Source organism: Chrysochloris asiatica, unplaced genomic scaffold, assembly GCF_000296735.1.
Source record: "Chrysochloris asiatica unplaced genomic scaffold, ChrAsi1.0 scaffold00579, whole genome shotgun sequence".
Classification (NCBI taxonomy): domain Eukaryota; kingdom Metazoa; phylum Chordata; class Mammalia; order Afrosoricida; family Chrysochloridae; genus Chrysochloris; species Chrysochloris asiatica.
In genome coordinates, this window is record NW_006409097.1 from 355,671 (window position 1) to 366,440 (window position 10,770).

The window sequence follows — 10,770 nt, forward strand, 5'->3', positions numbered from 1 at the left end:
AATTAGAATATTCATTTTTTTCCCATTAGAAAACATTTCCACAATACTTACACATGAGAATATGATGATTCCCAAGTCATACTTTGAATGTCTTCCAAATTGAGTGACTCATCTTCTAGCACTGTTTCAGACAATGTTTTGCTGCTATTTATAAGAACTTCAGTGGTTACCCATCAAGAAGTTTGCTTCTTCTTCCTAGACTGTCTTAGTCTCCTAGACTGTCTTTGTGCTAAAACCTGTCCACCATGGTGACATAACTTTCAGCATTACAGTAATACAAAAGTCATCACAGTATGACAAACTGGCAAATGAGTGGTGAAGTCTGTTCTAGAAGTTTTCAAAGAATCTCTCTTACTTCAAATGCAGCTCCTTTTATTTAAGAAACGTTTACTTGAAAAGAAAACTTTATAATAACCTGTTTATGGGTATCTTTGACCAGATATTTGCAGGTGTTTCTCAGTAAAGAAAAGTTTGCATTATTTGCCAAAGATACCTACATTAAACTGATAGTTATAATTATTTATGGTGAAAAAGTTATGATAAATTTACTATCAGATTCTTAATTTATGTTTGCACATAACAAAAACATATTTAAAATTAGAATATTTGTGGGTTTTTTTTTCCATTATAAAATATCCCTTAATAGTTGCATATGAAAAGCAGATATGATGGGAACAAATATGCTTTGTTTGGTGAACATACATGGTAAATATCAATAAATAGATAAGTCAGAACCAACTTGACAGCAATGATATGGAATTTAAAATTTTTTTTTTTTTTTTAAACAATCTATAGAAACAGAGAATACAGGTGTGGCACTATAAGAAAAGGATTCTACAGCAAGGTTAGTTTGAATCATAAGGTGAGCAATTCAAACTAACCAGCCACTCCTTGGAAACCTTATACAGGGTTGCTATGAGTCGGAACTGACTTAACGGCACTTGACAATAAAATCAACAACATAGAAACACAAACTGAGGTTCTTAGTAATTATTAGAATGCAAAACGGTCCCAAGACCTATAAGTTAGGACTCATTGTTATAATGAATATCTGAATATGTGAAGGAGAATTAAATATCAGTTGATGTACTTTTTATAGTTTACACATTTCAGTTAATCTACACAATCTATTGTAAAGAAAACCTGTGTTTAGTAGTAAAAATGAGGACAACTTTTCTGGTGAAACTTTTCAATATATTTTTAAATATTAAATGCTTGATTTGTTTAATGAGGCTTCCTTGACTAGGGTCTTATCCTAAACAAGAAAGACAAGCACAAAAATGTGTAGTCAAATATTCATGTAAATGTGAAGCAGTGTTCATAATCTGGAAAAAATAACCAGAAATAACATAAATGTCCAACAATAAACAGGTGCTTCATGATTTTTCTCTTTATTTTCATTTTATACTTCCTATAGCGTAGTGGTTATGAATTGAGCTGTGAACCTTAAGATCAGCAGTTCAAAATTACCAGCTGTTCCATGGGAGAAAGATGAGACTTTCTGTTCCTGTAAAGATTTACAGCCTTGGAAACCCTGTATAGGGTCTCTGTGAGTCAGAACCAACTCTACGACACCTAACAACAACAAATACTCCCAGTCAAGATATCAAATGCCATATTGCATTAGGCAAATAAATCTGCTACACAAGACCTCTTTAAAGTGTTTATGAACAAAGGTGTCAGTTTGAGGACTAAGGCTCATATGACTTAGCCATGTTTTTTTTTTTTTTTTCAATAAACTCATATATTTGATATGAGTGCTGGTAGCATAATTGTTACAAGTTAGGCTGCTAATCTCAAGTCAGCAGTTTCAAACTATCAGCTTTTCCCTAGAAGAAAGATGAGGCTTTCTGCTTTAATGAAGATTTACAGCCTAGGAAACCCTATACAGGGTTGCTATGTGTTGGAACTGATTCCATGGCATATAACCACTATCACCATGTCATATGTTTGTGAAAGTTCAACAGTGTATAAGAAAAACCATAGATGAATTAATGCATTTGAGTTACAGTGTTGGAGGTGGATATTTAAAGTACCAGAGACTGACAAAAGAACAAATAGATCTGTGTTGGAAGAAGTACAGCCAGAATGATTCTTAGAAGCCAATTGGACAAACTTCATCTCTCATACTTTGGACATTTTGTCAGGAGAGACCAGTCCCTGAAGAGAATATCATGACTGACCAAGTGAGGGTGGGAGAAAAAGGTGGAAGACTCCCAACAAGATGGATTGGCAGAGTGGCAGCAGTGATAGTTCAAACATAGCAATGATTCTGAGGTTGGCACAGGACCAGACAGTATTTTGTTCAGTTGTATATAGGGTTCACTATCAGTAGGTACCAACTTGATGGCACCTAACAACAACAACAACATTCTCCCATAAACATATTTCAAATGCTCCCAAACTTAGAATCTACCCTAAATTTTAGAAATTTTACAAATCTTTGGGAATTTTCCATATGAATGTAAAATTTGTACTGAAGACACTACCAATATTTCAAACTCATCCTTTTGAAAACTCCAGCAGTTAGCTTTGAAATTTCATTCTTTCTATTCTTTCGTTTGCTATATATATTAGTTGATTGGAGTCCTGGTATGAAGCTGTAGGTTAATGCACTGAACTGCAACTTATGTTTGAAATGCAAGATCACTGGTTCAAGCTCACCAGCTGCTCCTTGGAAACTCTATACAAGGTCAGTCTGAGTCAGAACTGACTCAATGACACACAACAACAACAGCAAAACATTGCTTCTACCTCTACAAAATTGCTGCTTCATTTTGAACTGTCCCTGAAAGTTATTATCTGAATGCAGGTAATCCAAACTTTACACCTAAATTATTGGAAATGTCTCTTTATGGATCTCAGTGACTCATTCAGTCAATAAATTGTGCATCTACTCTAAGCCCCAGAATAAGATTGCAGGTGCCCAAGATGAATGGAGTCCTGGTGTGGCTCCATGGGGTAATGCGCTGGACTGCAAGGTTGGTTTGAACTGCAATTCCTTCGGTTCAAGCTCACCAGCTGCTCCTTAAAACCCTATACAGGGTTGCTATTAATTGGAACTAAAGGATTTTTGGTAGCATAGTGGTTACGAATCGGGCTGTTAACCTCAAGGTCAACAGTTCGAAACTACCACTTGTTCCACGGGAGAGATGTGGCTTTCTGCTCCCATAAAGATTTACAGCCTTGAATCCCTGTGCATGCTCATTATGAATCAGAACCAACTCCACGGCACATAACAACAACAACAGTGGCACTTAACAACAACACCAATAACAAAGATAAATGGAGCATAAAAACCTCCTTCCAAGATCTCATACTTTACTGGTCTCCAAGAAGCCCTGGTAGTTTAATAGTTAAGCACTCTGATTGGTGGTTCAAACCAGCTCAACAATTTTGTTAGAGAAAATCTGGCAATCTACTTCTGTAAAGGTTACAGCCTAGAACTCTCCATGGGGCAGTTCTACTCTGTTACATGTGGTCACTATGAATCAAAATGGACTTGACAGCATAAGCAATAGCAACAGTAGCCCCACCCCAAGGTAATTACAATAAAATCTGATAAGTTTTAACAATGATAATAATAGCAAAACATAGCAGTTGATATGGGTTCAGCTGCCTCTGACACCACATATCAGAATAAAACTGTACACTGTAGGGTTTTTAAAGGCTGATTCTTTTCAGAAGTAGACTAGTAGACCCATCTTAAATTTTCAACTTTTTGATTAGAAGCGAAGCACATCAACTATTTTCACCATCCAAGGACTCCAAGAAATATAGAGAGTAATGAATATCAAACTGAAAAAATGATGTATGTCTTCCATATGCAAAGTAAATTCTTTATTTTCCTTTATCCTTTAAAAAATTACTTATCTACCTTTGACTACAAATAAGGAATTATGGTTGAGCCTGGGGATGTAATGTTGAACAAAACAGATAAAAACATGTTATCATGGATTTCAAAGACAAGGCTATTCATAATATCATAACACATTGTTATTATTAGGTGCCATTGAGTCACTACCGGATCATAATGATTTTATGCACAAGAGAATGAAACACTGGCTGGTCCTTTGCAACCTTACAATCGTTGCTATGTTTCAGCCCATTGATGCTGCTACTGTGCCAATCAACCCTCCACTTTACCAAACATGATATTTTTCTTCAGGGACTGATACTTCTTGGCAATATGTCTGAAGTATGAGAGACAAAGTCTGGCCATCCTGGCTTCCAAGGAGCACTCTGGCTGTACTTCTTCCAGCACAGATCTGTTTGTTCTTGTGGCAGTCCATGGTACTTTCAATATTCAACTCCAACACCGTAACTCAAGTGCATCATTTTTCCTAGTGTTCCTTATTCACTATCCAACTTTTGCATGCATATAAGGTTATTGAAAATACCATGGATTGGGCCAGGCACACCTTAGCTCTTCAACTTACATCTTTGCTCTTGAACACTTTAAAGAGGTATTGTGCAGCAGATTTGCCCATTGCAATATGTTGTTTGATTTCTTGACTGCTATTTCCTTATTGTTCAGACTGATTCAGAAAAGTACATGGAACAAGGGATATCCTTCCTAATGTCTGATGGATTTTGGCTGAAAAGCAGAGAATACCAGAAAGATGTTTATTTGTTCTTTATTGACTATGTAAAGCCTTCCGATTGTGTGGATCATGACAAGCTATGGAAAACATTGCAAAGTAGGAGTATTCCAGAATACTTTAATGTGCTCATGAGGAACCTGTACATTGACCAAGGTGCAGTTGTTTGAAAAGAACAAGGGAATACCCAATGGTTTAAAATCAGGAAAGGTGTGTGCAGAGCGTAATTCTTTCACCATACTTACAAATAATCCGAGAAGCTGAATTATATGAAGAAAAACATAGCATCTGAATAAGAGGAAGACTCATTAACAACCTGCAATATTCAGATGATGCAACCTTGCTTGATGAAATGTTGTGTCATCTGAATATTAAAATACTTACTGATGAAGATCAAAGACTACAGCCAGTCTTTGGTATGGGATGAATCTTAATTTAAAATCGTTACCACTGGACCAATAAACAACATCCATTATAAATGATGAAAAGATTGAAGTTCTCAAAGACCTAATTTTGTTTGGATCAACCATCAACACTCATGGAAGTAGCAGTCAAGAAATCATGACACATATCTGTATGTAATTACAAGTTATTTTTTGAAGAATAAATATTTTTCTTTATGCTATGGTAGGGTATACATAAAGACATAACTGATATTACAGGATTATGGTAGGCGTTTATGACAAATAATATGTAACCAAGATGTGAAGGTTAAGTGGAGTCCACAGGTAAGGAGCATATTGGTGAGTATTCCTGACAGAAGGAATAACTTAAATAAACATATTTGTGTGAAAGGAGCTGGCATATTAATGTGGATACAAAGGAGATATCAAATGAGACAATATATACTACAGCACTTTGTAAACAATAAAGTATTAATTTATGTTCTTTCTTATATTGGCAAAACTATTCCCTATGATAACAATATGTTTGCATGTTGTTGTTGTGTTGTGTGCCGTGGAGTCGGTTCCGACTCATAGCGACCCTGTACAGGGTTTCTGAGGCTGTAAATCTTTACGGGAGCAGAAAGCCTCATCTTTCTCCCGCAGGACAGCTGGTAGTTTCAAACTGCTGACCTTGTGGTTCACAGCCCGATTCGTACCCTCTATGCTACCAGAGTTGTGTATAGTGTTTTATTATTTATACTCGTATTTGCTGTCATGAATATTATACTACTTGATACTCATTAGGGCTCAGGAGGCACTGTTAAACAAATATTTTTTTTCTCTGGAGTTTCTGCAAAAGTCAGCTTCATCACCTCTGTTATGTATGCTTTTCTGTTAACACTTGAGAAATGTAAGCATAACTGTCCTCCATCTCTCATTAAATATGTAAAATCAGTCACCAAGTTTTATCGATTATAGCACAAAAATAATTTAAACATTTGTTTGTGCTTCCTTAATTCCACCCTTGTTGCCTAAATTCAGGTTGATAATTTTAGCCCTGGGCTTTACAGGCCCCTTTATCTACCCTTCCTTTGATTCCCAACCATTTTTTGCCTACTTTGTCATGAGAGTTATAGCTGTGAGACAAATTTGGTCATATTACTTCCTTGCTCATAAATCTATAGATTAAAGATCACAACCATATTTGCTGATATTTTTTATAATCACAACCTCTCACAAATCCTACATTGGAGATGTACTCTAAGGATTTATTGCACTTGTAAATGAGATGAGGAGAAAGAAGCTGAGGTTGTAGATTAAATATGGATGAGAAGCATACATAGTACATTAACCAGAGGCTACGGGAAATACTCAGGAGATTCTTCTTTAGTCATCCAAATCTAAGCTTAGTAGGTATCTGTTTTCATAAAAAAACAAACAACAAAACCCACAAAATTGAATATTTATTTTTTACATACAAAACATCAATTTCTTTCCTGCAAACACAACTATGAATGTGATGGAGCATACAGTGGGCAAAATGATGAAAACTTCCTTGATATAATCAAACATCTTAAGACAATGAGCTGCTGGACCTGGGGGCTCAAGACCATAGTCTCAGGAGGCACTATGGTCAATTGGAATAACATAGTTCACAAAGATAATGTGTTTTACACCATTCTTTGGTGAATAGTGTCTGGGATCTTGAAAACTTGTGACTGACCTTCTAAGGTATAGCTATTGGTCTCTTTCCAGATGAAAGACAAGTGAAAAGAATTGAAGAGACTTGGAATCAATTAGTTCAGTGTACTAATGGAACATGTGAGTATCTGTCTCTACAACTCTGAGACCAGAAGAACTAGATGGTGTCAGGTTATCACTACCAACTGCTCTGAAAGGGATCACTTCAGAGGGTCTGCAATAGCCTATGAAAAACTGTGAAACAAGACTCAAAATTATTAAATAAAAATAGACCAGGTTTACTGATCAGAAAGGGACTACAGCAACCTGAGACTATGGCCGTTAACTACTCTTAGGGTCTGGAAATAACTCACCCTCGTGGCCCAATTTTCAGTCAAGCTATAAGTAGATACGGTTTGTAGAAAGAGACAAAAACACTAATAAGGTATATCCACCATGGAATGGTCAATAATTCAGAATCAAAAGAGCAACATTTTCCTAAAGACAAAGTTGAGAAGGGATGGAAGGATGGGTGAAATGGAAATGGGAACCACAGGGAGGAAGTGGGATAACTATTGTCGCAGGGAGGGGATTGTAATTATTGTGATGAAACAAAGTGCATGATTTGTTGAATGTAATGCTGATGATCTTGTCTGCAAACCTCACTCAATTCACAATAAAAAGTAAAAACAAAAGATATATCAATTTCTTTAGAATATCTGTTTAATGAGATATAATAAAAAATTTTTTTTATCATTAAGTAGTATCATTAAATTTACACAAGTCATCTTTATTTATGAAATACTTTTTTGTGGCCTGTACTCATCCCAAGAACACAAAAGATAACTCTGTGAACACTTTATTGGGCTATTTTAAAAACCCAAATTCCATTAAGAATTCATGACACTAACTTCAAATCTATCCATTTCACAAAATTCTTCCATGCATTTTTTAAATAAGCCAAAGCTAACTGCCTTTATTTTGAAGTTGTTTCCAGAATAGCACAAGAATTTGTCTATGGTTGGAAACAAAACACCTACCTGGTTATACTTTGATACATCTACTTATATTTGCTTTTTCAGAAGTAAAGACTTGATTTATTATGTCCTGTTCTGCGTTCCTGCAAAAGAGGATAAACATCCACTCTATCCAAAACAGATATTGAATCTATCACCAATTTTATTTTTAGAAAACTTAGTGGGATATTAAAAGAGAATGGAGTAGAAAGAGTGAGAATTCTCACCAGGATTAGGGAGACTCAGTCCCAGCCCTATGAATGTCCATTAAGAAATTTTCTCTAGGGCAAGATGAAGCAGAGTTCTGAAAGTTTGTGATGTCATTTGTCACAGATGAGAGCCAGAAAGCAGATGATGATAGCAGATGCTTTCTACACTCAAAGATCTGTTGAATCCTTCATTTAATTTGCATGTGAAAGAAAGGTAAACTTTCTTCATATTTTGTTGTTGTTGCTGTCAAATAGGTTCTGACTCATAGCAACCCCATGTATGGTTTCTGAGGAGCAGCTGGTGAGTTTGAACTGCTGACCTTGCAGTTCAAACCAACCTTACAGTCAAGTTGGTGAGGATTGCTGCCAATAAGAGAGGAAATTGTGCCATAAAACCTGCACTATCTCCCTAGTATCTTTCCCTTCAGGTAACTATCTGTCTTATCAATAGACCAAAAGAAACATTGCTTTTCTTTAGTTTTAGAACTTTGTCAAGCAATAAAAGATCAAATACTATCTTTTGAAACTCTAGGTAGCCTAAGATGGACAGTTAAAATAGTGTCTTGTTGTTATGTGTTTCATATCAATACCTTTCACATTATTTTACCTCCCCTTACAAAACAAATTAAGATTTGTCATAAGGTGAACCTGCAACCTGGGAATTCATCTATATTCTGTAAGACCACATACCATCAACTATCTTGAATAACTGCCATGTGTGAACTCAGAGGGCAATTTTATTGATGTATGAGACAAAATAGAATACAGTTCTTTTTTTTCCTTTTTTTGCTCTTTTACTTTACTGTATGACAGTAGCAAGAACACAGAATTTTTACATTTTTTACTTTCATAAATAGCCAGTCCTTGGAAAATACAAAAGGAGGGAAAAGCCAGTAAATTTCTTGACTTTATTCTCTTGAAAATACCATCAGAAATTGATTATAATTAAGGAAATGGTTCATAAGTTAATTCTTAGTTTAAAAGTATATTGTAATTAATAATTCATTTATGGCATCATTGCAAAAAATATTTAAGTTAGACATTATAAGAAAATGATCACTAGTTTTATATTCCCTATATATTTAAGAAAAGATTATGAAACTTTGTAAATAGTCTATGGTTGAAGGATTAGGATATATTGAGTATTCACTATGCTTTAAAACTTAATACTCATTTCTTCATTCAAATTTCCTCAAAAATCTCTGAAATAAGTGCCGTTGGTTTCCCACCCATATTGCCTCCCTTTTACCACATTAGTGTACATTTCCCAATCATAAACAATTGCATTTCTTTATTCATTACTTGAGTGCTTTCTTTGGCTGCTGAAGCCCAAGCTATTAGCTTGTAGATAGGTTAGAAAAGGCTGGGAATTACACTCTACAGAGTTGCCAATTATTTATTATGGCCCTTTTAGTCATATTTCTCCATTCTACAAAGTTTTGTAAATCCTAGCCTCTACGTGTGGTGCTGTAGGATAAAGCACTGGGCCAAAAGGTCTGTTTGAACCTCAAAGTCAATGGTTCAAACTCATCAGCCACTCCTCAGAAATCCCATATATGGTCACTTTGAGTCAGAACTGATTTGACAGCACTTACAAAAATATGCCTGTGATTCAAGTCCTGTTACAGTTCTGTAGGATAAACACTAAAATTCAAAGCCATTTTAAACTGCAAGGTGGTGGTTCACATTCACCAACCACTCCTTGAAACCCTACTCAGGGTTGCTATGAGTACTGACTTGAGGGCACTTAACAACTAGAACAAGGATTAAAAATGCCCACACCTCTATCAGAGGATGTGACTCACATTTTCACCTTTAGTTTTCCTTGGGGACAGAGTCTGAGTCCAATTTTTAGGGCAAAGTTCACTCTTTTGGCCTTGACCTTTCATCTGTCTCATTATGTCTGAACTCCAGTTCTTGGGACATTTGGCCCATCACCTGACCTGATTCACCAGCTCCCACGGCTTCATGCATTAACAGTCTATTGTCTGACCTGCCAATTTGGGTTCCTGAGTAAGGAGAATCCTCAAAACTGATCTTTGAACAACAGTTTTGGGACTTTCCAGCCTGCACCAATGGGTGAGACATTTCCTTTGATAGTTGTGAGTTCTGTGAGGTATTGTAGCATATTGCAGAACTGACATGTGAGGGAGGGGAAGAGCGGTGATTGATATCAAGGATTATGGAGTGTTTTAACATGTTGGAAAGGTCAGACCTTTGGGATTTCTTTAACCTCCACCTCATAGGGACCAGTCTCCTATGGGTTTTTCTAAAAGAAATTATTCATGCACATCCTTTGAAGTAGCTTTCTTTCAAAGTCTGACAAGAGTTGGTATCTTGCGCCTACTCTTACCCATGGGGCAACTGCACTGGGTTCTGAAATATTTCAATAGGAATCAGCTACTGTGTTCACATTTTAATTGCTCAATAACACATGCAATTGGCCACTTTTTCCTCTCTTCTCATTTTTACTCAATCCTACTTTGTTTCCTTTGCTATGCAAATAAAGGTCTTATAGCAGAGTGGTTAAGAAGCAGGCTGCGAACCTAAAGGTCAGCAGTTTGAACCTATCAGCTGTTCCATGGGAGAAAGATGAGGCTTTCTGCTCCCATAAAGATTTTACAGCCTCAGAAATCCTGAACAGGGTTGCTATGAGTTGGAACCAAATCCATGGCACATAACCACCACCACCACCACTCAAATTCCCATTGCAAAATCACGGGAAGTCTCCAGATGCTCAAACATCCCTAATTTAAAGTTTTTAAAATTGAGATTTAGAAAAGTTAGATCACCTGCCTAAATTAATATTTGTTAGGTTGCAGACCCAGGATATTTTCTTCTACTCTCTGTACTTAATCATTGTTGTTGTTGTTGTTGT